Raw genomic sequence first — 26,576 nt, forward strand, 5'->3', positions numbered from 1 at the left:
TCTAATGATCTTCTTAAATATCACTATCATCTTACACTGGAGAATGTGATGGCACAATTCATCATATATTTAATCTTCAGCAACTTTTAATTAACATATATCAATTATTCAATATAACAAATCTCCAAACAAATGTTGCCATAAAATAATAAAAATAAACATTTTATGAATGCCCATTCAAAATCCATGAGCCAAACCACACATTGAAGAATAAAACTAGGAGCAAGCCATTTATCTAATTTCCCCTCGGCTTTTAATTATATGCATAACTTCTCCTCTTCTACCCCACCTGTAATTCTTAATATAGATACAAAATGCTGGAGCAACTTCGTGGGACAGGTAGCATCTCTGAAGAGACGGAATGGGTGACGTTTTGGGTCGAGACCCTTCTTCAAACAGTCATGGGAAAGGGTCTAGAGATATGAAAGGGTAAGGTGTGTAAATGACATAACAAAGCAGATGTTGATTAGGAAATGTGGAATGGCTCTTTCTTAGCTATGGGTTCACAATTAGTAATATAAAATCAGGAGGACAGTAGAACTAGTCGGAGAACTAGAAGATAGACACAAAATACTGGAGTAACTCAGCGGGACAGGCAGTATCTCTAGAGAGAAGGAATAGGTGACTTTTCAGGTCGAGGGGGAGAGGGAGGGGGATGGGGGAAGGGGAAGGGGAGAGGGAGAGGGGGAGAGAGGGAGAGGGAGAGAGAAAGCAAGGGTCACTTGAAGTTAGAGTAATCAATAAACATACCACTGGGTTGCAAGCTGACTAAGTGAAATATGAGGCGTTGTTACTCCAATTTGTGTCGGGCCTCATTCTGACAGTGGAGGAGGCCCAGGTCAGTATGAGAATGGGAGGGGGAGTTAAAATATTTAGCAACCCGGAGATCAGGTTGGCCTAGGCGGACTGCTAAACACCTTTTCCCTATTTTCAGTCTAATTGGTCCACACCCGAAATGTCATATATCCTTTTTCTCCAGAGATGCCGCCTGTCTTTGGTATAAACCAGCATCTGATGTCCTTTGTTTCAATACATTGTCGATGTGAACTTTAGCAAGGCCTTTGACAATATCTACTGCTTTGGCCTCATGCATCTTCTTGGTTGCCTCATCAACAAATTCAGTTAAATTGAGGCATGATTTCCCACGCACAAAGCAATGCTGACTATCCCTAATCAGTCTTTGATTCCCAAATGAGGAATAATTCTGTCTCCAAGGGGGAGTCTGGGGAATATTCTACTTCCTTGTTCTCATTCAACCATGAACTCAACAACTTTGTCTATATCTTCTCTTTCAAGTACAGTTATGGATGGGATTCTATGGGCTGTTGGGATTCTTGACCTTGTCCCCAATTGAGTGTTGGCCTTGAACTAAACATTCGACAGATGATCTTGAGGTATGTATACCACCAGTCCTAGCCAGCGAGAAGACTAGAATAGTCGGCATAGATTGCCATAAAAACAGAAACTGCTGGAAAATACTCAGTTCTGACAGCATTGATGAACTGCTGTAGATTTGGGAGCAACAGCAGCAGGAGTTTAGCAAGAGATACGACTGATTGGCTCTAGCCCAAGTGGGAGGAGAGAAGTGAGTCAGAGGGGTGAAAACAGTTAAAGTAGAGGCCAAGGACAGGCAGACTTTACTCAGAACTGCTGAGATTTGGGAGCAACAGCAGCAGGAGTTTAGCAAGAGATACGACTGATTGGCTCTAGCCCAAGTGGGAGGAGAGAAGTGAAAACAGTTAAAGTAGAGGCCAAGGACAGGCAGACTTTACTCAGAACTGCTGTAGCTTTGGGAGCAAAACCAGCAGGAGATTAGCAAGAGATACGACTGATTGGCTCTAGCCCAAGTGAGAGGAGAGAAGTGAAAACAGTTAAAGTAGAGGCCAAGGACAGGCAGACTTTACTCAGAACTGCTGTAGTTTTGGGAGCAACAGCAGCAGGAGTTTAGCAAGAGATACGACTGATTGGCTCTAACCCAAGTGGGAGGAGAGAAGTGAGTCAGTGCTGGGAAAACAGTTGAAAACTGAGGAATTTGGTTTGTAAATTGGTAAATCAGGCAATTTATCAGTCAATTTAAGCAAGACGGCTCTTAGCGAGCGGCAGTGAGTAAGCGGCCTTGTGAGGGAAGTGTGAGTCTTTGGCTCGAGAGTCTTCGGCGAGGAGACCACGCAATACGCTTGAGAGGTAGAGACGAAAGAAGGAGATGTCAGGCAAGCTGATTCAGTGCGATGCTTGCAGTATGTGGGAGGTCAAGGACACCGCTGGTGTCTCTGGCTGCTACAAATGCGAGAAGTGCATCCAGGTAGAGCTCCTGAAGGGCCGTGTTGGGGAACTGGAGAAGCAAGTAGATGACCTCCGGTTCGTCCGAGAAACGGAGTCGTTCCTCGACAAGTCCTGCAGTACGATTGTTACACCTAAGGTACTGGAAGAGAGAAGGTGGGAGACAGTGAGAACGGGAGGGAAGCATGGAATGCCAACGTCCCCGGGTGTTGTACCTCTTGTGAACAGGTTCACCCACTTAGAAGCTGTCGGGACAGAAGAGGTGTTTACACTGGGCGGCGGACTGGCTTGTGATGCGAATAGGGCTGTTGAGCCAAAACCAAAAATGCCTAAGGCAGGCAACGCCATTGTAGTGGGAGACTCCATTGTGAGAGGTACGGACAGGGGTTTCTGCGGCAACAGACGGGATGCGAGGATGGTGTGCTGCCTTCCTGGTGCCAGGATCCAGGAAGTCACGGACAGAGTGCAGAAAATCCTCAAGGGCGAAGGTGAACATCCGGAAGTGGTAGTGCATGTCGGCACAAACGATGTTGGAAAGAAGGGGATGAATATTCTGCAGCGTGACTTTAGAGAGCTCTGAAAAATGCTGAAAAGCAGGACCTCCAGGGTTGTTATCTCTGGTTTGCTTCCAGTTCCTCGTGCTGGCGAGAGCAGGAACAGGGAGATACGGGACCTGAACGTGTGGCTGAGGAACTGGTGCACGGGGCAGGGATTTAGATTCTTAGATCACTGGGATCTGTTTTGGGGTAAGGGGGAACTGTACAAAAGGGACGGATTGCATCTTAACAGGTGTGGGACCAGCATTCTGGCAGGCAGGTTTGCCACTGCTACACGGGTGGTTTTAAACTGAATAAGGGGGGTGGGGTGTCGAATGGGACAGTGGAGGATGGAGTTAAAGGGAAAGGGTTTCTTAAATGTGTGAGTGTAGAGACAGAGGGGTGTAAAATGAGGGTAGAAGCAATAGGTAGCAAGGTGAAAAGTAAAAGTGGCAGACAGACAAAACCAGGGCAAAAATCAAAAAAGGCCACTTTTCAACATAATTGTATAAGGGGTAAGAGTGTTGTAAAAACAAGCCTGAAGACTTTGTGTCACAATGCAAGGAGCATTCGTAATAAGGTGGATGAGTTGAATGTGCAGATAGCTATTAATGACTATGATATAGTTGGGATCACGGAGACATGGCTCCAGGGTGACCAAGGCTGGGAGCTGAACATCCAGGGATATTCAATATTCAGGAGGGATAGAGAGAAAGGAAAAGGAGGTGGGGTAGCGTTGCTGATTAGAGAGGAGATTAACGCAATGGAAAGGAAGGACATTAGTTCGGAGGATGTGGAATCGGTATGGGTAGAGCTGCGAAACACTAAGGGGCAGAAAACGCTGGTGGGTGTTGTGTACAGGCCACCTAACAGTAGTAGTGAAGTTGGAGATGGTATCAAACAGGAAATTAGAAATGCGTGCGACAAAGGCAAAACCGTTATAATGGGTGACTTCAATCTACATATAGATTGGGTGAATCAAATTGGCAGGGGTGCTGAGGAAGAGGATTTCTTGGAATGTATGCGGGATAGTTATCTAAATCAACATGTAGAGGAACCAACGAGAGAGCAGGCTATTTTAGACTGGGTATTGAGTAATGAGGAAGGGTTAGTTAGCAGTCTTGTTGTACGTGCCCCCTTGGGCAAGAGTGACCATAATATGGTTGAGTTCTTCATTAGGATGGAGAGTGACATTGTTAATTCAGAAACAATGGTTCTGAACTTAAAGAAAGGTAACTTTGAGGGTATGAGACGTGAATTGGCCGAGATTGACTGGCAATTAATTCTAAAAGGGTTGACGGTGGATATGCAATGGAAGACATTTAAAGACAGCATGGATGAACTACAAAAATTGTTCATCCCAGTTTGGCAAAAGAATAAATCAGGGAAGGTAGTACATCCGTGGATAACAAGGGAAATCAGGGATAGTATCAAAGCGAAGGATGATGCGTACAAATTAGCCAGAAAAAGCAGCATACCGGAGGACTGGGAGAAATTCAGAGACCAGCAGAGGAGGACAAAGGGCTTAATTAGGAAAGGAAAAATAGATTATGAAAGAAAACTGGCAGGGAACATAAAAACTGACTGCAAAAGTTTTTATAGATATGTGAAAAGAAAGAGATTAGTTAAAACAAATGTAGGTCCCTTGCAGTCAGAAACAGGTGAGTTGATCATGGGGAACAAGGATATGGCGGACCAATTGAATAACTACTTTGGTTCCGTCTTCACTAAGGAAGACATAAATAATCTGCCGGAAATAGCAGGGGACCGCGGGTCAAAGGAGTTGGAGAAATTGAGTGAAATCCAGGTTAGCCGGGAAGTGGTGTTGGGTAAATTGAATGGATTAAAGGCCGATAAATCCCCAGGGCCAGATAGGTTGCATCCCAGAGTACTTAAGGAAGTAGCTCCAGAAATAGTGGATGCATTAGTAATAATCTTTCAAAACTCTTTAGATTCTGGAATAGTTCCTGAGGATTGGCGGGTAGCAAACGTAACCCCACTTTTTAAGAAGGGAGGGAGAGAGAAAACGGGGAATTACAGACCAGTTAGTCTAACATCGGTAGTGGGGAAACTACTAGAGTCAGTTATTAAAGATGGGATAGCAGCACATTTGGAAAGTGGTGAAACCATTGGACAAAGTCAGCATGGATTTACAAAAGGTAAATCATGTCTGACGAATCTTATAGAATTTTTCGAGGATGTAACTAATAGCGTGGATAGGGGAGAACCAGTGGATGTGGTGTATCTGGACTTCCAGAAGGCTTTCGACAAGGTCCCACATAAGAGATTAGTATACAAACTTAAAGCACACGGCATTGGGGGTTCAGTATTGATGTGGATAGAGAACTGGCTGGCAAACAGGAAGCAAAGAGTAGGAGTAAACGGGTCCTTTTCACAATGGCAGGCAGTGACTAGTGGGGTACCGCAAGGCTCAGTGCTGGGACCCCAGCTATTTACAATATATATTAATGATCTGGATGAGGGAATTGAAGGCAATATCTCCAAGTTTGCGGATGACACTAAGCTAAGGTGCAGTGTTAGCTGTGAGGAGGATGCTAGGAGACTGCAAGGTGACTTGGATAGGCTGGGTGAGTGGGCAAATGTTTGGCAGATGCAGTATAATGTGGATAAATGTGAGGTTATCCATTTTGGTGGCAAAAACAGGAAAGCAGACTATTATCTAAATGGTGGCCGACTAGAAAAAGGGGAGATACAGCGAGACCTGGGTGTCATGGTACACCAGTCATTGAAAGTAGGCATGCAGGTGCAGCAGGCAGTGAAGAAAGCGAATGGTATGTTAGCTTTCATAGCAAAAGGATTTGAGTATAGGAGCAGGGAGGTTCTACTGCAGTTGCACAGGGTCTTGGTGAGACCACACCTGGAGTATTGCGTACAGTTTTGGTCTCCAAATCTGAGTAAGGACATTATTGCCCTAGAGGGAGTGCAGAGAAGGTTCACCAGACTGATTCCTGGGATGTCAGGACTGTCTTATGAAGAAAGACTGGATAGACTTGGTTTATACTCTCTAGAATTTAGGAGATTGAGAGGGGATCATAGAAACTTATAAAATTCTTAAGGGGTTGGACAGGCTAGATGCAGGAAGATTGCTCCCGATGTTGGGGAAGTCCAGGACAAGGGGTCACAGCTTAAGGATAAGGGGGAAATCCTTTAAAACCGAGATGAGAAGAACTTTTTTCACACAGAGAGTGGTGAATCTCTGGAACTCTCTGCCACAGAGGGTAGTCGAGGCCAGTTCATTGGCTATATTTAAGAGGGAGTTAGATGTGGCCCTTGTGGCTAAGGGGATCAGAGGGTATGGAGAAAAGGCAGGTACGGGATACTGAGTTGGATGATCAGCCATGATCATATTGAATGGCGGTGCAGGCTCGAAGGGCCGAATGGCCTACTCCTGCACCTAATTTCTATGTTTCTATGAAGAAAGAGACAGAGATCGCATTTCAGTTCCGTGACCTTTTCTCAGACCTGTGAACATTTAGAACTTTTCTAATTTCACCTATTTCTGATGGAAGTTATTCAAAAGGTTACTATGTTAGTACTGACTGACATGCAATTTTAAATATTTTCAGTTTAAATTTCTAGAACCTGCAACTTTTGTGTTTCTATTTCTGTAGACATTGAAAATACAATGTGGAACATTCAATACATTCGCTGAAGGATGGCAACCAGAGCAGGTAGAAAATGTTGTACTCCATTTGTCCAGTCGATAAAAGATGTAATCTTCAACAACTTTCCTCACTGTCAAGACCTCTTTAAATATATTATCACTGCTCTTCAATCTATTTTTATTAGTGTTTTAAATCATTGGTAATTGTAAAAAAACAGATGCAAAGCAGCTCATTAGTAATACTGTCATTTACTCTTGCCAACTATGATATCACTAGTATCTGGCTTCAAATTTCACTTAGCCAAACACTTTCTCTTGATAATAAAAACCCTTGTGTTTTATTTTACAATCCCTTTCTACATTTCTTACCACGTTCTATCATTTGCTGTCGGTCATCTCTCGCACATTAATAGAAACCCTACCGGTTATGTTTACTAAATCATTATTAATCTTAGTTTTAGTTTATGAGACTGCAAAACCTTGCAGCTCAGAAATACCTTCCCTAAACTTCTTCGTATTTCTATTTCTCTTTCCAGATTTAAAATATGACAAAATCCCAATTTTTATCTCACCTTCGGATATATATGTCCAATATTCCTGAAAGATCACATATTTTTATTTATTTGATATCACTCCCGCAAAGAGACATTTTGGCCGATTTAATAACTTTTACTGAAATGGAAGTTGCTATTACAACATCCCACTTCCCCTTGTGATAACTGCTTTTAATTACACATGTAAATTTAGCAAACTACAAAGATCTTCTCTTGTGCTAGAATCATACAGTACAGATATAATTTCTTCAGTGTACTGAATTTACAACGTCAATCACCCAACACCAATCCCATTTTATTCTTCCATATTCCTATCAAGTCTCCCAGGTTTTCACTTACACAGTAGGGATAATTTTCAGTTACCTGCTAACCTACCAACCCACAGCTCATTGTGACATGGAAGAAAACTGAAGCACCTGGAAGAACCCACAGCGTCACATAAATAATCTGCAAATGCCACACACAGCACCGGAGATCTGGATTGAACTATGTTCACTGAAGCTGAGAGGAAGCAGCCCTATGAGCTGCCCATAACTTTATTTAAGCTTTACTTAAATTTAAAACATTGATTTCTGATTTAGTCTTCCCCTTTACAAACCGAATACTAAATTCTAATATGGTATAGTTAAATACAGAGATAGCCGAGTGAATAACAAAGTGCTTATTTTATGGAACTAAAGAGAAAGAAAAGATGGGTGATAGATTATCAATGACAGATCAATCAGGATCCCTGATCTAATTGTGTTAAAAGTACAGATGTATAAGCACAATATAAGGGCAACAATTGGAATTAAGAATCCTTGACGGCTGAGTTTCTTGAAAACCCATTATTCTAAATGTGAAGCTCAAGATATCCATCAATAATATGCTGAAGTTGGGGTCAAGGAAAGAGCGTTCACGTCGCGGCCCTGTTTACACCTATCTTTCCACCACCACGCACAAGAAAGACACCATGAAAGTTGTTCAGCTCTGTCTGAATAACTTCTAATCTTGTGTGTGGACACAATAAGATGAAGATGCTGAAGTTTAAGACAACGGATAATTTATTTTTTTAAGTAGATGAATTGAGAAAAGCTACATTTAAATTAGATTCCAATATATTAGAGTCATACATTAAAGTGATGGACCCTTCAGCCCAACAAATCTCTTATGAAATAATTCTGGTACAATGACGAAAATTATTACCACATTTGTGGAATACCAAACATTTGTTCATATTCTTTTTTAATTTCTCACAGCAGTACAAGTCCTTCCCGTGGCTTACATTCGAATCTAAAATTATTTTAAACATACTCAAATTGATACAAAAATCTTATTCTTAAACAGACCGAGGACAATACATATTTAAACAAAGATATGTAAATAAAAATAACAGTATATAAAGAATGACTGTACAGCAAGTTTTTGTCATCCGCTGACTTATTATCAGAGGATCAGTATACACACAAGGTCGTGTAGGGGGGAACTGCATGTGCTGGTTAACACCAAAGATAGACACTAAATGCTGGAGTAACTCAGCGGATCAGGCAGCATCTCTGGACAAAAGGAATAAGTGATGTTTCGTCGAGACCCTTCTCTGCTGAAGAAGGACCCAAACTGCTGAAGAAGGGCCCCTACCCGAAACGTCACCTATTCCTTTTCTCCAGAGATGGTGCCTGACCCGCTGATTTACTCCAGGATTTTGTGTCCATCAACACACAAGGCCGACCGTGCATTATGTGTTGTTAATGTCGGGACGACAGATGGCACAATGGGCTAAGTGTTCGGCTGGCGACCGGAAGGTAGCCGGTTCGAATCCCGCTTGGAGTGCATACTGTCGTTGTGTCCTTGGGCAAGACACTTCACCCACCTTTGCCTGTGTGTGAATGTGTGTGAGTGATTGGTGGTGGTCGGAGGGGCCGTAGGCGCAGAATGGCAGCCACGCTTCCGTCGGTCTGCCCCAGGGCAGCTGTGGCTACAGAAGTAGCTTACCACCACCGAGTGTGGCTGAGGAGTGAATGAATAATGCGATGTAAAGCGCCTTGAGTATTAGAAAGGCGCTATATAAATCCCATCCATTATTATTATTATTATTAAATATTACACAATCCTTTGGAGCCTTCTTCTGTGGCATCCAATGAATTCTGTCTGCCACAAGATTGGCTGTATTTGATGGTTTTGTGTTGACAAACAGTGAAATGTCAATAATCAGTGTACAGCTAAAGCAGGGGTCAATAACCTGGGCTGGATTTTTCTTCATTGGTTACCATGTTAATGTTTCCAAAACATTCAAGATTACATCTAACCTTGCACATTTTGTCTATGTATGGGTCTTTACAATTCCTGCAGTCATCTACTGGGAAATTAAAGTAACAACTATACTGATACATAAACTTCCTTTGCGGACAGAGCTAGGATAAGGATCTAACATGGACAGGTTTGTGTGGAGTTTTGCTGACAACTGTACTGTTTCTGCTTCAGAGGTAGTTATAGCTGCCCTAAAAGAAGAGAAAAGTCCAAAGCAAGTCAATCTCCTCCTCATAAGTCTGCAGCAAATCAAAAGCAAATTTAATTTTCTTTACCAAGTTGAAACCTAGATAGAGGCTGCTATAACCGCAGTAGGTTTGACAACTAAATTTCATCATAGCCTTTGTATCACTGTCAGTGGCGTTTAAGGTATGTGTTGTAGTTACCCATAGGAAGTGTGTTTCTCCCTTTTCCTCACGAATAACAAGGACTTCAATGTCTTTCTTTGACGGGACTTCATAAAAGTAGAGCCACTGGCTTGTCCCAAACGATATGTTCACCTCTAAGTACTTCTCACCTAGCCTGAAAAGTTCCTCTCATTTGATTTTCTTAAATTTTCATGTCATAGCATCCAGTTAAACTACTCAATTAATACAATTTCACCAGGATTCAATCTCATCCCCATCCCTCTTCTTTTTCACCTGGAGTAAGGGACGTAGAATCAATTTTGAACCCCTCAAACAACACAAACGATCCATAGGTTGAAGGTCTTAAAGCCCTCTGTTTCTTTCTCGACCACAGAACCAACCAATCCCCGTCTACAAATACTCTCCTCCGCCTAGCAGAGCTGGTCCTTACCCTCAACAACTTTTCCTTTGACTCCTCCCATTTCCTAAAAAATCCAAGGTGTAGCTATGGGCACGCGCATGGGCCCCAGCTATGCCTGCCTCTTTGTAGGGTACGTCAAACAATCCTTGTACGAGGTGTACCATGGCCCTATCCCCGAACTCTACCTCCGCTACATTGATGACTGCATTGGTGCTACATCCTGCACCCATGCAGAACTCACTGACTTCATCCATTTCACCACTAACTTCCATCCGGCACTCAAATTCACCTGGACCATTTCCGACATCTCTCTACCATTTCTAGACCTCACCATCTCCATCGCAGGTAACAGACTACTGACCGACATCTACTACAAACCCACTGACTCCCATGGCTCTCTGGACTACACTTCTTCCCATCCTGCATCCTGTAAGGACTATCCCCTACTCCCAATTCCTCTGTCTACGCCGCATCTGCACCCAGAATGGGGTGTTCCAAACCAGGGCATCGGAGATGTCCTCATTCTTGAGGGAACGGGGGGGGGGGGGGGGGGGTTTCCCCTCTTCGACTATAGATGAGGCTCTCACCAGGGTCTCCTCTATATCCCGTAGCTCCGCTCTCACTCCCCATCCCCCCACTCGTAACAAGGACAGAGTCCCCCTTTTCCTCACCTTCCACCCTACCAGCCGTCACATAAAAGATAATCCGCTGACATTTTCGCCACCTCCAACGAGATCCCACCACGAGCCTCATCTTCCCAGCTCCTCCCCTTTCGACTTTCCGCAGAGACAGCTCCCTCCGTAACTCCCTGGTCAATTCGTCCCTTCCCACCCAAGCCATCCCTCCCCTGGTACTTTCCCTTGCAACCGCAGGAAATACTACACTTGTCGCTTTACCTCCCCCCTCGACTCCATCCAAGGATCCAAGCAGTCTATCCAGGTGAGGCAGAGGTTCACCTGTACCTCCTCCAACCTCATCTATTGCATCCGCTGTTCTAGGTGTCAACTGCTCTACATCGGTGAGACCAACCAGGCTTGGCGATCGCTTTGCCCAACACCTCCGCTCAGTTCGCATTAACCAACCTGATCTCCCAGTGGCTCAGCACTTCAACTGCCCCTCCCATTCCGAATCCGACCTTTCTGTCCTGGGCCTCCTCGATGGCCAAAGTGAGTCCCACCACAAATTGGAGGAGCAGCTCCTCATATTTCGCTTGGGCAGTTTACACCCCAGAGTATGAACATTGACCTCCAATTTCAGGTAGTCCTTGCTTTCTCCCTCCTGCCTTCTCCCCATATCCCCGACTCTGCTATTTTTAAGAGCCCTATCTCGCTCTCTCTTGAAAGCATCCAGAGAACCTGCCTCCACCCTCTGCTCTCTGAGGCAGAGATTTCCACAGACTGACCACTCTCTGTGAGAAAAATTGTTTCCTCGTCTCTGTTCTAAATGGCTTGCTCCTTATTCTTAAACTGTGGCCCCTGGTTCTGGACTCCCCCAACATCGGGAACATGTTTCCTGTCTCTAGTGTGTCCAAGCCCTTAACAATCTTATATGTTTCAATGAGATCCCCTCTCATCCTTCTAAACTCCAGAGTATACAAGCCCAGCTGCTCCATTCTCTCAGCATATGACAGTCCCGCCATCCCGGGAATTAACCTTGTAAACCTACGCTACACTCCCTCAAGAGCATTGTGAACAGCAATAGTCAACCTCCGCCTTGAGGTTGCACAAAACCAAAACTTATTACTGAGCCTATCACTGCCTGAGGAGGATTGCAAAGAGCCAAATCAGTAGTTTCAAGAAGCGATGGATTATCTTAAAGGCGTCGTTGGCAATGTAGAGAAATGGATAGCTGAAGTTGATTATAGGACCGCATGTGCTGCAGCAGGAGATGCTACACGACAAGGTGTCGAAATCGAACATGAAGTAACACCACGAGATAGTATCTCAAATGTCTCTACACGAAGATCAAGACATAAGTCTGGTTCTGAAGCCAGTGCAATTTCAAGAGCCTCTGCTCGTAAGGAAGCTGAAGCAACTATGCCTGCTCTTTCGCTACAAGTTGCCACCTTGGTGAGAAAGCATGAGGTTGAAGCACAGGAAGAACAGTTGGAACAGGCTAAAGCACGTGCGGAACAGACGAGGAGAGAGGCCGAGGCACTTGCGGAACAGACGAAGGGAGAGGTTGAGGAACAAAGAAGGCCGTTAAAGAGAGAGAAGGAACAGTTGGAACTGGATACGAAGTTGGAAGAAGCCAGGACTAAGATTGCGATACTGGAGGGCCAAGGTTCAAGAAGCAGCTCTAAAGTATCTAATGGGAATAAGCACTTATTTGAGAAAAGGAACTGCTCCAAGGGAAACAGCAGCTGAATTAAATATACAACCACCAGAGGAAGACTGGTCTAGCCATTCAAAGCTAGCACTGAGTAAGTGGATGGTTGATAAAGCTCCATCTCAACCACAGGTAGTCAAACTAAAGCAAATAACCTTTGGACCATTAGTTAAGGCTCGTGATAAGATCTACGCAACTCAGCACTCTTTTCAGAGGCCTAATACACAGGCTCGAGCAAGCCAAGATTGGCGGATGCCTGTTTACGATACATTGAGGCCTAGCCTGGGAAGAAAACTAGCCTAGGGACGTGACAAAACTTATCCAGACCAGCACTCTTCTCAGAGACCTGTTTACCGTTCCTCGGAGTCCAAGGAGGGATTTAGAGATGAAGTCTGTGATTTGATGTGGAATAAAAGGAGAATTAGCGAGCCTCTAGCTCAACATAATATCTCTCCCACTTTATCTCCAACGGAAATTCCTAAGTTCGACGGTGATCCTTTGCAATATGAAACTTTCATAGACCAGTTTGAGGATGGAGTGGAAACGAAAACAACTAATGAAAGAGTTTGCTTACAATAGACAATAGGTGCAGGAGTAGGCCATTTGGCCCTTCGAGCCATTCAATGTGATCATGGCTGATCATCCCCAATCAGTACCCCGTTCCTGCCTTCTCCCCATATCCCCTGACTCCGCTATTTTTAAGAGCCCTATCTAGCTCTCTCTTGAAAGCATCCAGAGAACCTGCCCTCTGAGGTAGAGAATTCCACAGACTCACCACTCTCTGTGAGAAAAAGTGTTTCCTCGTTTCCGTTTTAAATGGTTTACTTCTTATTCTTAAACTGTGGCCCCTGGTTCTGGACTCCCCGAACATCGGGAACATGTTTCCTGCCTCTAGTGTGTCCAAGCCCTTACCAATCTTATATGTTTCAATGAGATTCCCTCTCATCCTTCTAAACTCCAGAGTGTACAAGCCCAGCTGCTCCATTCTCTCAGCATATGACAGTCCCGCCATCCCGGGAATTAACCTGGTAAACCTACGCTGCACTCCCTCAATAGTAAGAATGTCCTTCCTCAAATTAGGGGACCAAAACTGCACACAATACACCAGGTGTGGTCTCACTAGGGCCCTGTGCAACTGCAGAAGGACCTATTTGCTCCTATATTCGATTCCTCTTGTTATAAAGGCCAACATGCCATTCGCTTTCTTCACTGCCTGCTGTACCTTCATGCTTACTTTCATAGGCTGATGAACAAGGACCCTCAGATCCCGTGGTACTTCCCCTTTCCCAACTTGACGATTTAGATAGTAATCTGCCTTCCTGTTTTTGCTAGCAAAGTGGATAACCTCACATTTATTCGCATTAAACTTCATCTGCCATGCATCTGCCCACTCCCCCAACCTGTCCAAGTCACCCTGCATTCTCATAGCATCCTCCTCACAGTTCACACTGCCACCCAGCTTTGTGTCATCTGCAAATGTGTTCTGGAACATTACACAAACGGATATTCAAGATTCAAGAGAGTTTATTGTCATGTGCAGGGCTCTCACTTAACTTTTTTTCCCTGTTGCCAGCCGGACAACCTAGGCAGCATTTTAGGTTGCCAAATGACAGTTGAGGTGGTCATTTAAGACGGTTTGCATGACACGTGCGATAATGTGCTCGGACGAAGTGCGTAGTAACCAGTCGGAATTATGCTCAATGAAGCATTCACATATTATTTCTGCTTCAAATAAAGTCATAAACTAAACATATTCACCAATCAAGACATGATATATACCACAATGACTTGCAGCAAAATTATAATATAGTATCTCAATTCTTTTTACATATTGCAATTAATGCAATTTCTATTATTTCTTTCCACTTCCAAACAAAAATGTGGTTGGATTATTCAGCATATGATCAACCTGTGTCAATAAATCCTGGACCATGGGAATATATATGCTTAACCATGCACACTACAAATTGATGTAAGCATATTTTCATTGAAGGACCGAAAATGATCATGACATGGCCATAGCATGGGTCGTTATTGCTATTGGTACATAAACACTCTCGCTTCCCACATAATTTATCCACAACAAAATATACAGGTTGCAAGGAAATTTCTAAAGGCATTTTATGATAATAGATGTTAAAACCGACTATACCCATCTGACAGGTTAAACATTACACTAACTGACAAGAGATGGCCAAAGGACATAACTGCAGCAAATGTTCTTTTGGTAATATGTTTAAAGGTGTCAAAACGCCACATTACCGGACATTCAGATTAGATGTATGTGTTGTGAACAGCAATGAAGATACCCAGTTGGTACGCACCAGATTTAAAAAAAATTATTGATCAACGCTCTTTCCATCATTCCAACTTCAGAATTAACGTTAACATTTCAACTGAAATATCTCCTGACCACAATTTGTGATGTATATGACCGACTGTAGAAGCAAAACCTGGATAAATCCAACGTATAGTTGTGAATGTTGCTCATTAAATAACTACAGTACTGATACTCCATATTAAGAGCATTGATTTGCCATTAAAACGAGTTCTGTAATAACGTGTCAACGGTAGCAGTGACAATCGAACACTGCGGTTTTAATGTTTCATGTGTTCACAATTTAATAAATCCATCTTTATGGATTAAAACAAATAATAACATTGGGAATTAAAACACATTTGATTGCATTCTGTTATCAAACATAGTCAATGTTCGCTCTGAAGACATTTCCAGCACAGTAGGATCGGGGGGGGGGGGTGAATCAATGCGGGATGGATAGATGATGGGGGGGGGGGGGGCTTGAGAAGGCAATCGGTGCGGAATGGATGGATTGAGGCAGGGGAATTAGTGTGTGTTGGTTGGAGCAAGAAAAATTGTGAGGGGAGGGCGCAGGGGTCAGTGGGGTTGAATGAGGGATCAGTGCGGGATGGACGGGGGGAAGACAAAAATGCAGGAGAAACTCAGCAGGTGAGGCAGCATCTATGGAGCGAAGGAATAGGTGACGTTTCAGGTCGTGACCCTTCTTCAGACTGATCCCCCCCCATTCTTCTTGAATGGGGGGGATCAGTACAGGATGGATGGTGGGGGGGATCAGCGCAGGATGAATGGGGGGATCAGTACAGGATGAATGGGGGGGTTAGTACAGTGTGGATCGGAGGGTCTGTGCAGGGTGAATGTAGAATCACTACAGGGTGAATATGGGGATCACTACAGGATGGATGATCAGTGCAGGATGGATGGGCGGATCGGTGCAGGATGGATGGAGGGGGGTCAGCACAGGATGAATGGGTGGTTCAGTACAGGATGGATGGGATGAACAGTACAGGATGAATGGGGGAAAGCAGTGCAGGATGGATGGGGGAAGCAGTGCAGGATGGATGGGAAGGAAGGTAAGTACAGGATGAATTGGGGGACCAGTGTAGGATGGGTGGGGGGTGGCAGGAGAATCAATGTGAAGTGGATACGGAGATCAGTGCAGGATGAATAGATGGGGGGGGGGGTAGATGGGGAGGGGAGCACAGGGGATGTCAGTGAGGACTTAATAGAGGCGGGAATGGGGATCAGTGCGGAATGGAGAGGAGAGGGTCCCAGGATAAGGCGGGAGGAGGGTGTCGTACAAGAGAGAGAGGGAGGGTGGGGGTGGGGAGGAAGGAAGGTCAGCGCTCCTCGGACAACACCGGCATCATCGCCCCGCTGCCTTAGCCGTCCCTGTCCACCCTCAAGTGCCGCCGCCAAAGGGGGGGGCGGTTGGGATCTCCTCGCCACCGCCTCCCCTCCTCCGCCAGCCAACAGGAAGATGCGGGGCCGAGTGGTGCAGGTGCTTCAGGTACTATTGTCTATTAGTAATTGCCTCATTATATAGAGCAATTAGGGGCCGGTATGTAGTAGCCATTTAGCTTAACTCAGTATGTTATAACTATAACCAGTTACCTTTAAATTTTATCTGCCTGTAACTATGTGGGTAGGATTTATATGTAGTCTGAGGCATGTTTACGGCTGGGATTCTTGCGCAGACTCCCAAATAGTTAGTTTAGTTTGAAGAAGAATGGGGGAGAGGTCATAGCTTTCGACCATGCACGAGCATGACCACGATTGAATTGAAATGTATTTATACAAGAAGAAGTTTGGATGAATATCTTACTGTTTTTACTTCTACAATAAAGAAACTATTAATCAAGAGACTGTGTTTGGAAGATTCATCTTTCGACGGCATTGAATGTCTCGTGGAGAGCTCGTGGGTGCGTATCGATTATCTTCTGATCCCCTGCTTGAATTAAAGTGACAAAGGACTAAATCCTTGAAACGATATAAAAATCTGTCACTACACATAGAATTCCACAGACTCACAACTCTCTGTGAAAAAGTATTTCCTCATCTCCATTCTAAATGGCTTACCCTTTATTCTTAAACTGTGGCCCCTGGTTCTGGACTCCCCCAACATCGGGAACATGTTTCCTGCCTCTTGCTTGTCCAAACCATTAATAATCTTATATGTTTCAATAAGATTCCCATCTCATCCATCTAAATTCTAGAGTATACAAGCCTAGCCACTCCATTCTATCAACATATGACAGTCCCGCCATCCAAGGAATTAACCGTGTGAACCTACGCTACACTCCCTCAATAGCAAGAATGTCCTTCCTCAAATTTGGAGACCAAAACTGCACACAATAATCCAGGTGTGGTCTCACTGGGGCCCTGTACAACTGCAGAAGGACCTCTTTGCTCCTATACTCAACTCCTCTTGTTATGAAGGGCAACATGCCATTCGCTTTCTACACTGCCTGCATGCTTACTTTCAGTGACTGATGAACTTGTACTTGGCCCATTATACTTCCCCTTTTCCCAACTTGACACCAGATAATAATCTGCCTTCCTGGTTTCGCCACCAAAGTGAGTCGCGGCGGCGGCGCGACTCACGTTGCAGCGGCCCCTACAGCCTGTCTTTTATTTATTTTTTGATCTAGTTAAATGTAGTTGGCGTGTTTTTGTTAATACTGTTTTTAACTGTGTATATGTGGGGGACGGGGGGGGGGGGGGGGGGAAGGGGAAACTTTTAAAATCTCTTCTTGTTGTCGTTGGGGCCTAGCACCGTGGAGCGGCCTCCAACCGGAATGACCTGGGGGCTCCAGTCGCGGAGCCTGCGGACTCACCATCGTGGGGCTGGCCGGCCTCGGAATGTGGGGAGCGGTGGTGGCTCCAGCTGCAGGCCAGTGGACTGTGACATCGGGAGCTCGCGGGTCAGGGTGGGAGACCGCTTTTTGGTGCTCCAGCAATGCAACTTTTCAAGCCCGTGTCGCGGGGTTGGAATGACCCGGAGCGGGGCCGTACATCGCCCGATGCGGCTTTAATGGCCGCGGGACATTCCAACGCCCGCCGAGGGCTCCAACTTTGTGACATTTAAACCTAGAGCGGGGCCATACATCGCCCGGCGCGGCCTTAAATGGCCGTGGGACTTACCATCGCCCGCCTGGGGCTTCAACATCGGAAGAAAAATAGTGCAGGGGAGAGAAAAGACTTTGCCTTCCACCACAGTGAGGAGGAGATTCATTGTGATGGATGTTTGTGTGAATTGAATTGTTTGTGTATCTTGTAGGAATTGTTTTGTTTGTATCGCTGTAGAAACAGAGTTTCGTTTGAACCTCAGAGGTTCAAATGACATGGAATAAATATTGAATTGAATAACCTCACATTTATCCACATTAAACTGCATCTGCCCACTCACCCAACCTGTCCAAGTCACCCTGTATTCTCATAGCATCCTCCTCACAATTCACACTGCCACCCAGCTTTGTGTCATCTGCAAATTTGCTAATGTTACTTTTAATCCCTTAATCTAAATCATTAATATATATTGTATATATATTGTATGCGTTGTGGTACCACACTGGTCACTGCCCACCATTCTGAAAGGGACCCGTTAATCCCTGCTCTTTGTTTCATGTCTGCCAACCAATTTTCTATTCATGTCAGCACCCTACCCCCAATACCATTTGGTCTAATTTTGCCCACTAATCTCCTATGTGGGGCCTTATCAAATGCTATCCAAAAGTTCAGGTACACTACATCAACTGGCTAATCTTTCTTCCTCTTTGGAATGAACTGATCCTGCACCTTCTGCATTATTCCCAGAAATACTTGCCATTGTTGTTCCACTGTCATCCCTGCTAAGGTATCTTTCCAGTCAACTTTGGCCAGCTCCTCCTTCATGGTTCCATAGACTCCTTTGTTCAACTGTAATACCGACCCCTCCAATTTATCCTTCTCCCTCTCAAATTGTAAATTAAAACTTATCATGTTATGGTCACTACCTCCTAATGGCTCCTTTACCTCGAGTTCCATTATCAAATCCGGTTCAATACACAACACTAAATCCAAAATTGCCTTCTCCCTGGTAAGCTCCAATACAAGCTGCTCTAAGAATCCATCATGGAGGCACTCCACAAACTTCCTTTCTTAGGGTCCAGTACCATCCTGATTTACCCAGCCTACCTGCATGTTGAAATCTCCCATAACAACCGTTACATTACCTTTACGACATGCCAATTTTAACTCTCAATTCAATTTGCACCCTATATCCAGGCTACTGTTTGGGGGCATGTAGATAACTCCCATTAGAGTATTTTTTACCCTTACAATTTCTCAGTTCTATCCGTACTGACTCTACATCTCCTGATTCTATGTCACCCCTCGCAAGGGCCTGAATTTCATTCCTCACCAACAGAGCTACCCCACCCCATCTGCCCACCTGTCTGTCTTTTCGATAGGACGCATACCCTTGAATATTCAGTTCCCAGCCCTGGTCCTCTTGCAGCCATGTTTTATAAGGAAAGTAATTTTCCAGCCAGATACCTGTACTGATTTTTGACAATCTGAATAACTTCTTTCAGTGATTATCACTGTGATCAACTGGGATCTAATTTATTCACATAATATATATCCAGCAAGTCTGAAATCACTTCTTCATGCAGGAAAATAATCAACATGTAATGTACTTATACTTTACTGCACTTTATTGGAGAGGATAACTGGCATTCATGGAGATTTAATAGTTTTATTCGGTAGTCGTACCTGCTTTATTTTGTAGATTATTTTAAAACAAATTCATTGGTGTGTTATCTGCCATGTGCTATTTAAACAGACTCTAATAATAATAATAATACATTTTATTTATGGGCGCCTTTCAAGAGTCTCAAGGACACCTTACAAATATTTAGCAGGTAGAGGAAAAACATGTAAGGGGAATGAAATAAATAGTAGAGACATGAATAAATAGTAGAGATGAAATGACATGAGACTCTGTTAAGTAATTGGAATTATCTGTAAAATACACATTAAATGCAAATCCTGTCATATTTCATGTCGGACCAATATAGTGGCTGACACTACTTTGTCAACAAACACTCATTAAATACAGCTTGGTGCTAAAAGCTTGTTACAATCAAGCAGGTATCAGCATTATGCAAAATGGGTCCTCGACACATATCACAAAATAAGCTTCAGTTAATTTCCAGGCTGCAATTACCACAAGCTAAGACGTGATTTGGCATGTCTCTGCTGAATCCTCACAATGGAATTCTAACATTGAGTTTTGCATAATAATTTCATCAAGGGATTAAACCGAATGGTTGTTCTCTTTGGACACCACTGATTATAAAATTACAGGGTCAAACATACAAAATTACTTCCAGCCAGCCGTCAAATTCACTTAGACTCTCTCTGACACCTTTCTCCCCTTTCTCGACCTCAACATCTGGCTCACCAGGTCCAAGTGTAGATTCCAATGCTCGTTTAAACCCAATGGAGACCTCAGTTCTTATGTTCCCTTAAATCCAGTGGGATCCTAGTTCCCGTGGTCCCTTACTAGGCTTGTTGAAAAAAAAGTTATGCTATGTCTTAAAAAGTTAATTGAATTGGAGCATTCATTGAAATATCCTTCAATAGTCTGAAAAGTTTGCAGGCTAACACCATCAAGATTCTGGGTGCCAATTAACAAAAGTACAGGTGCACAACCTTTTATCCGAAGATCCAAATAACGAAAACCTCCGAATAGCGGACATTTTTTCGGTCCTTGAAGAAAGGTCCTTGAAAACGTTCACCGAGGGCGGCTCGCAGAGGTGACAGCAGAACCTCCGGTCGGTCCTCGAAGAAAGGGGAACTAAATCCCCATTCATAAAAGAGAAGATGAGGGTATATTGCGCGGGAGGGTTAATAATTGACAATATGCTGCTGCCTGCCCGCTGAATTAAAAAGTTCCCACGGTAGACTCACGATATACAGTGTTTCGTGAGTCTTGCGTGGGAACTTTTTAACTCAGCGGGGCAGGCAGCAGCAGATTGTCGCTCGCTTCAGTATCACCCCACCTACACCCCTCTGCTTCCCGGCCATGTGTGTGACCCCTTCCCTCCCCTCTCCAGCTCCCCGCCCATTGCACCGGCGCGGGGGCTTTGCACTGTCTTCACGTCGGCGATTGCAGCAGGACCGTGTCAGGACCAATTGGACACCGACCACCGCAAGCACGGAGATCCCAGAGACCCACAGCCAACAGCAGCCCAGCCCAGCCCCACTCCAACTACAGAGGAACCTGGGTTGCGGATGACGGGGCGCAGCTCGGGGAGTCGTAGGGGCCCATCGGGGAGCGGCCACTCAAAGCCACGCCGGGAGATGTAGGGCCCTGCCCCGGTCTTGATGTTGGAGCCCCCGGCGGGCGCTAGCAAGTCCGCGGCAATTTACAGCCGCGCCGGGCATTGTAAGGCCCCGCTCCAGGTCACTCTCAACCTCTATGATCTTTGCTCTCAACCCCGTAATTCGGGCGGGAGAAGTCGCCGCTGCCGGTGCCCCGCAAAGCAGTCTCCCACCGGAGACCCGCGAGCTCCCGGTGTCACCATCCACCGGAGTCGGGTCGCACCAGCTCGCCCCCGCAGCTCTCCACGCTCCGAAGCTGGCTAGCTCCACGGAGGTAGGTCCGTAGGTCCACAGCTCCCACCGCCGCCCACCGACCCCCAGGCCACTGCAAGCACGGAGATCCCAGAGACCCACAGCCAGCAGCAACTCCAGCCCAGCCCCGCTCCAACTCCAGAGGAACACGTAGGGGCAGAAGCTGATGGTGTGCAAGGTACGTCTTGTTCTTGGGGTGGCGGATGAGGGGGCGCAGCTCGGGCTGTGGGCGAACTGCCACTTGTCGCTGTAGCGGCCAAAGATCATAGAGGAGCTCCTCTATGATCTTTGGTAGCGGCCCATCGGGGAGCGGATTCCTCTGGAGTTGGAGGGGGAGGGGGGTATTGTGCTGTTTGATCGCCCCCTGCTATCCCAGGGACAGGGAGACACAGCGGCTTTTTAGACTGGTGGGCAATCACTTCCAAAGTTCTGCCCACACAGTCAGTACACTTCTCCTACACTGTATTTCATACAGACATTTATTCTGCAAGAAAAAACGACATTGAAGACTCAAACTCGCGATCGAGTAACTGCCAGGATCAAGGCGCAAACTCGCGACCTTGCGGATATGAGCCGAGCACTCTACCACTGAGCCAGCCATTAAAATCTACGCTAAAAAATTTCCATTCCGAAGACCGACAAATTCTGAATTACGAAAAGTGTCTGGTCCCAAGGCTTTCGGATAAAAGGTTGTGCACCTGTAATACCATACCCCTACTGAAAGATGGTTTGGGCAGAAGTCCTAAAAAATCTCCAGATACTTGGCCCAAAGTAATATGGGCCTGTCCCACTTAGGCAATTTTTTCGGCGACTGTCATAGTCGTAGCAGGTCGCCGAAAAGCCGCTGTCTGGACCCCCCTACGACAATGTCTACAACAAGCTACAACAACCTACCACCTAGTCAAAGGCAAGCTACCGACAACCGGCGACCCATTAGGACGTCCACCCACAACCAAACCTACGACAGCCTACGCTCACAAGCTACGACCCTGTCGGCGACAACTGAAGACAACTCAGTCGCCGGTACCTGTCGCCGGTTGATGTAGGGAGTCGCCAATGGAATTCACCGAAGTCAGCACCCGCGACAACCTACGTCACTTGGCGACAACCTACGTCATCCTGGCGACAACCTACAATGGGACAGCACCTACGTCGGGAGAAGTCCAGCTACGCTCACTAGCGTCAAGCCCACTGTCGCCGAAAAACTTTGAACATTTCAAAATCCAGCAGCGACCGGCAAAACGCCACAAATCTTTGGGCGACTGAGGAGACTACTCACGACCATACAGGCGACACCCCGGCAGCCATGTGGCGACAGCATGTAGTCGCCTAAAAAATCGCCTATGTGGGACAGGCCCTTAAGTCTCCCTTACAACCTTTAAGATCAAATTGTAGTTAAATTCAATAGTGCAACCAGAAAGGTGGGCTGTTAAAATGTAGAATAACCCCTCAATTGGTAGCTTCAACTGGCAAGCTGATCAGAACATCCTCCAAAATGGAATTTAAAGAGGGAATTATTTTGGTTCTCTTTTTAAAGAAAGGCTCATGAATCAGGGTAAAAAGTAGGAGTACCCAGGGAAATGGTACCTTTGAGTCTCCAATGCATTTCTTTAGGGATATTGGGGACATGGACCAGTCTTTCTATATCATGGTCAAGCAAATATAGAATGTTTGTAAGAAGATGCAAAACATCAAAGTCCTTGAACAAAAATTTTCCCTTCCTTACGATTAACTAATTTCCAGCAGGTAAGCAGGTTTATTATGGAATAGCATTCCAACACTGCAGTTAAAACCACAACATATTAATACCGAGTGGCACCACCATCGTGGCAGCCTTGCCAACAGTCTGTGTGTCCTTTCCACTGTTTTTATTATTTTAAGTATGTTCTCAAAGTTTGTTTCATTGTTGGTTAATTTATGCGGGGAGTGGGGGGAATAGGGGCAAACTTTTTTTCAGTCAGTTACCTCGACAGGGATGCGATTTTCTCCGTGTCGCATCATAGCCCCCTCCACCTTTGCGGCCTAACAACCTGGGGTGGTGCAGCCTTTCCTGGAGACCGGCCCGGAGCTTCAAGCCATGGGTGCGGCAGACTTACCATCGCTGAGCCGGGGATCCTTTGCCGAGGATCACCAGAAGAAGAGCTCCGACCGCGGGGCCTGTGTACTTTAACACCGTGAAGCCCGCAGTGGCCCATGCCGCAGAGTGTTCCAATCCGTCCCGACATTGGAGTTACGATCATCCTGATGAGAGGGCTTGGACATCAGACTGTCAGCAGCGGCGAACTGCGGAGGGTTCAAAACCCCAACCACCGCGGGTTAACAAAGGAGGAAGATGACTGAACTTTATTGCCTTCCATCACAGTGAGGAATGTTGATTCCACTCTGGTGGATGTTTATATTAAATTTATTTTATATGTGTATTGTGTTCTTTTCACTTAGTATGGCTGTATAGTAACTCAAATTTCACTGTTGATTAAGTGACAATAAACACAAACTTGAAATATGCATTACTGTCCTAAATCATGATATCTTGCTTTCACTGCAGACATCTTATGAAAGTAAAGTGATAAAATCTCTCGGGTAAAAAATGGCATTTGTGAGACAATAATTTTGGTTTACATACTTCTGACAGAAATAACACTAAAATATACAATGGACACATGAACCTACAGATGCTGCAAAACAAACTAACAATATTCAGAGAATGAATCATAAAATTTAGATTTTATGTAAATTATGCAATAGTGAGGGACATTTCCTAGAACAGTTGACTTAATGTTTTTATTTGTTAGGTTGTGGCTTCTGCTGAAGAGACACTCATCATGTCCTTTTCCAGGAAGGGAAAACTGCAGTTAAGTGCCAAGAGAAATAGAACATTTCTTGCTTGTTTTTGGCCTTGAATGGAAAAGCCAAAGCTTGGTTTGTAACCTGCAGTGATGAACGGATGCAACTTTCAAACAACTCTATGTAAATCATGACAGAAAATAAGAATAGCCCTCAGAAAATACAATTCCTGCATAATGTTGCTGGAAACAGAGGTCAATACTTACTAGTGCTTCCAATAAGATGTTGTTTTTCACCATATAATAACTTCACGAGATACCTTTCTTAAAATAAAAAAGTGCACTGTGCATAAATAAGCACTAAGCTTGCAAACATCAGCTTCTTATTAAAAAATCATATTTTAACCATTTTTTCAGATCAGAAACCAAGCAAAGGTCCATGCTACTTTTTGTATTTCAACTGCAACTGACTAAAAATATTGATGTAACTGTTATGGTTCAGCAAGCAAAATTCATGAAGAGACGTAGAAAAAATGTAGAACCAGAGCATGGGAATGGGGAAGGAAAATAAGGGATCTGGAGAAAGGAGGGGACAGGGGAAAGTAGCTGGGCGACGGGGATGGGTGGGAGTAGAAAGAAAGAGGGAGGAAAGGGGAATGGTTGTGGAACATCAGGTAATTGGCTAATTGAAATTGGCTAGTGACCCCTGACGGAATGCACAAACAGTGAAACGGTCGCCCAGTCTACGATTGGCCTAGTCGATGTAGAGAAAGCCACATCAGGAGCACAGAATGCAATAGATGAGGGCGGAAGAGGTACAAATAAACTTCTGTCTTACAATTAACCTACAAACCTGCACGTCTTTGGGATGTGGGAGGAAACCAGAGCACTGGGAGAAAACCCACGCGGTCACAGGGTGAACGTATAAACTCAATACTGACAGCAATACACAGATCTTCAGGAAGCATGATGTACATTAGCATCATTGATGTCAAAGTGGAAATGGTTGAGAGCTTCAAGTTCATTGGCATTAATATTACCCACAATCTGTCATAGACCAACCACATTGATGCAACAGCCAAAAAGAAATTAGGTATATCTCCAACGATTCTTACAAACCTCTGCAGATGTATCTTACAAAACATACTGTGAGGTTGCATCACCGCTTGGTTTGGAAACAGCTCTGCCCAAGATTGCGAGAATTTGCAGTTGTATATGTAACCCATCACTGACTCCATCCACACTTCATGCTGCCATGGAAAAGCAGCAAGTATAATCAAAGACGTGTCCCATCACGGTCATTCGTCCTCCTTGCTCCCATCCGACAGACGTTACAGAAGCTTGAAAGGGCTCACTACCAGGCTCAGGAGAAGTATCTCCCCCTCTCTTATTAGGCTTCTGAATGGTCCTTCCATAAGCTAGGGTAACGTCCAATTCATCTCTACCCCATTGTGGACATTGGACTTTCTCTATGGAACTGATGCGCTACAATGCTGAGGAGTATATTCTGCACTCTGCATATTCTCCTTTGCTCTACCCATTGTACTTGAGCTTGACTAGACTTTATTTATGTATGGTACATTTAATCCATTTGGAAGCATGCAAAACAAATCTTTTTACTGTACACATGCCAATAATAATCATAAGCATGCATGAGCTGAATTTAAGAATGGATTAAAATCAGAGTAGTTACTCTCAATAAAAATAAGCATAACAAATATTGAAATTACTTTATAGCAGAAATCTATTTTTAAAAAAGCAGAACTGATCAAACGCTCAAAACATAGCAACAGGATTCACAATTTCCTCGTTAGCAGATCTCAATCAGTACGAATTAGCAACAACACATCCTCACTGACCACCAGCACCAATACCTCAGGCTGCATAGTCAGTTCCTTTCTCTATTAAAATCCATGACTGTGTAACCCCACACAGCTCCAACACTGTCTTTAAACTTGCCGCCGATAGCACTACCATTGGACCAATAATAGATAATGATGAGTCAGAGTAAAGGAGGGAGATCAATAATCTGGTTAAGCAGTGCCTGAACAACAATCTTGCTCTCACGATAGCAAGTTCAAGGAGCTGGTTGTTGACTTGAGTAGGGAAAAGCCAAGGCACCATTCATCTGTCTTCATTGGTGGGATGTTGGTGGAGACAGTCAGCATCTTTGTTCCTCAGTGTACTCTTCTCCGAAGATGTCCTGAGCTCACAAAGAAACAAGCACGTAGAAAGCTCACCAATGTCTGCCCCTACTTCCTCAGAAGTTTGAAAAGATTCATTTTGTCGCCGAATACTCCAATCAAACCTTTGCAGGTGTGCATTGGAGGGCATACTGACTGATTGTATCATGGCATGGATCAGTAATCCAAGCTCTCAAGAACGAAGGAAGCTATAAAACTGGTGGACATTGCATGGACCTTCATGAGTACTGACCTCCTCACCATCAAAGGGATCTACAGGAAGCATTGTCTCAAG

At 44.7% G+C, this 26,576-nt stretch overlaps 1 protein-coding gene and 1 long non-coding RNA gene across 5 annotated transcripts in view; one reads left to right on the forward strand and one right to left on the reverse strand.

Annotated features, from left to right (window-relative positions):
- strn3 (striatin 3) overlaps positions 1 to 26,576 on the reverse strand; it is a 139,175-nt gene that overhangs the window by 92,670 nt on the left and 19,929 nt on the right. The window lies entirely within an intron of this gene.
- LOC116976929 lies at positions 16,086 to 24,914 on the forward strand. The gene is made up of 3 exons (XR_004413075.1): positions 16,086 to 16,204; positions 19,915 to 19,916; positions 24,904 to 24,914. It is a non-coding gene; the product is annotated as an uncharacterized LOC116976929 (long non-coding RNA).

Source organism: Amblyraja radiata, chromosome 9, assembly GCF_010909765.2.
Source record: "Amblyraja radiata isolate CabotCenter1 chromosome 9, sAmbRad1.1.pri, whole genome shotgun sequence".
NCBI classification, from domain to species: Eukaryota; Metazoa; Chordata; class Chondrichthyes; order Rajiformes; family Rajidae; genus Amblyraja; species Amblyraja radiata.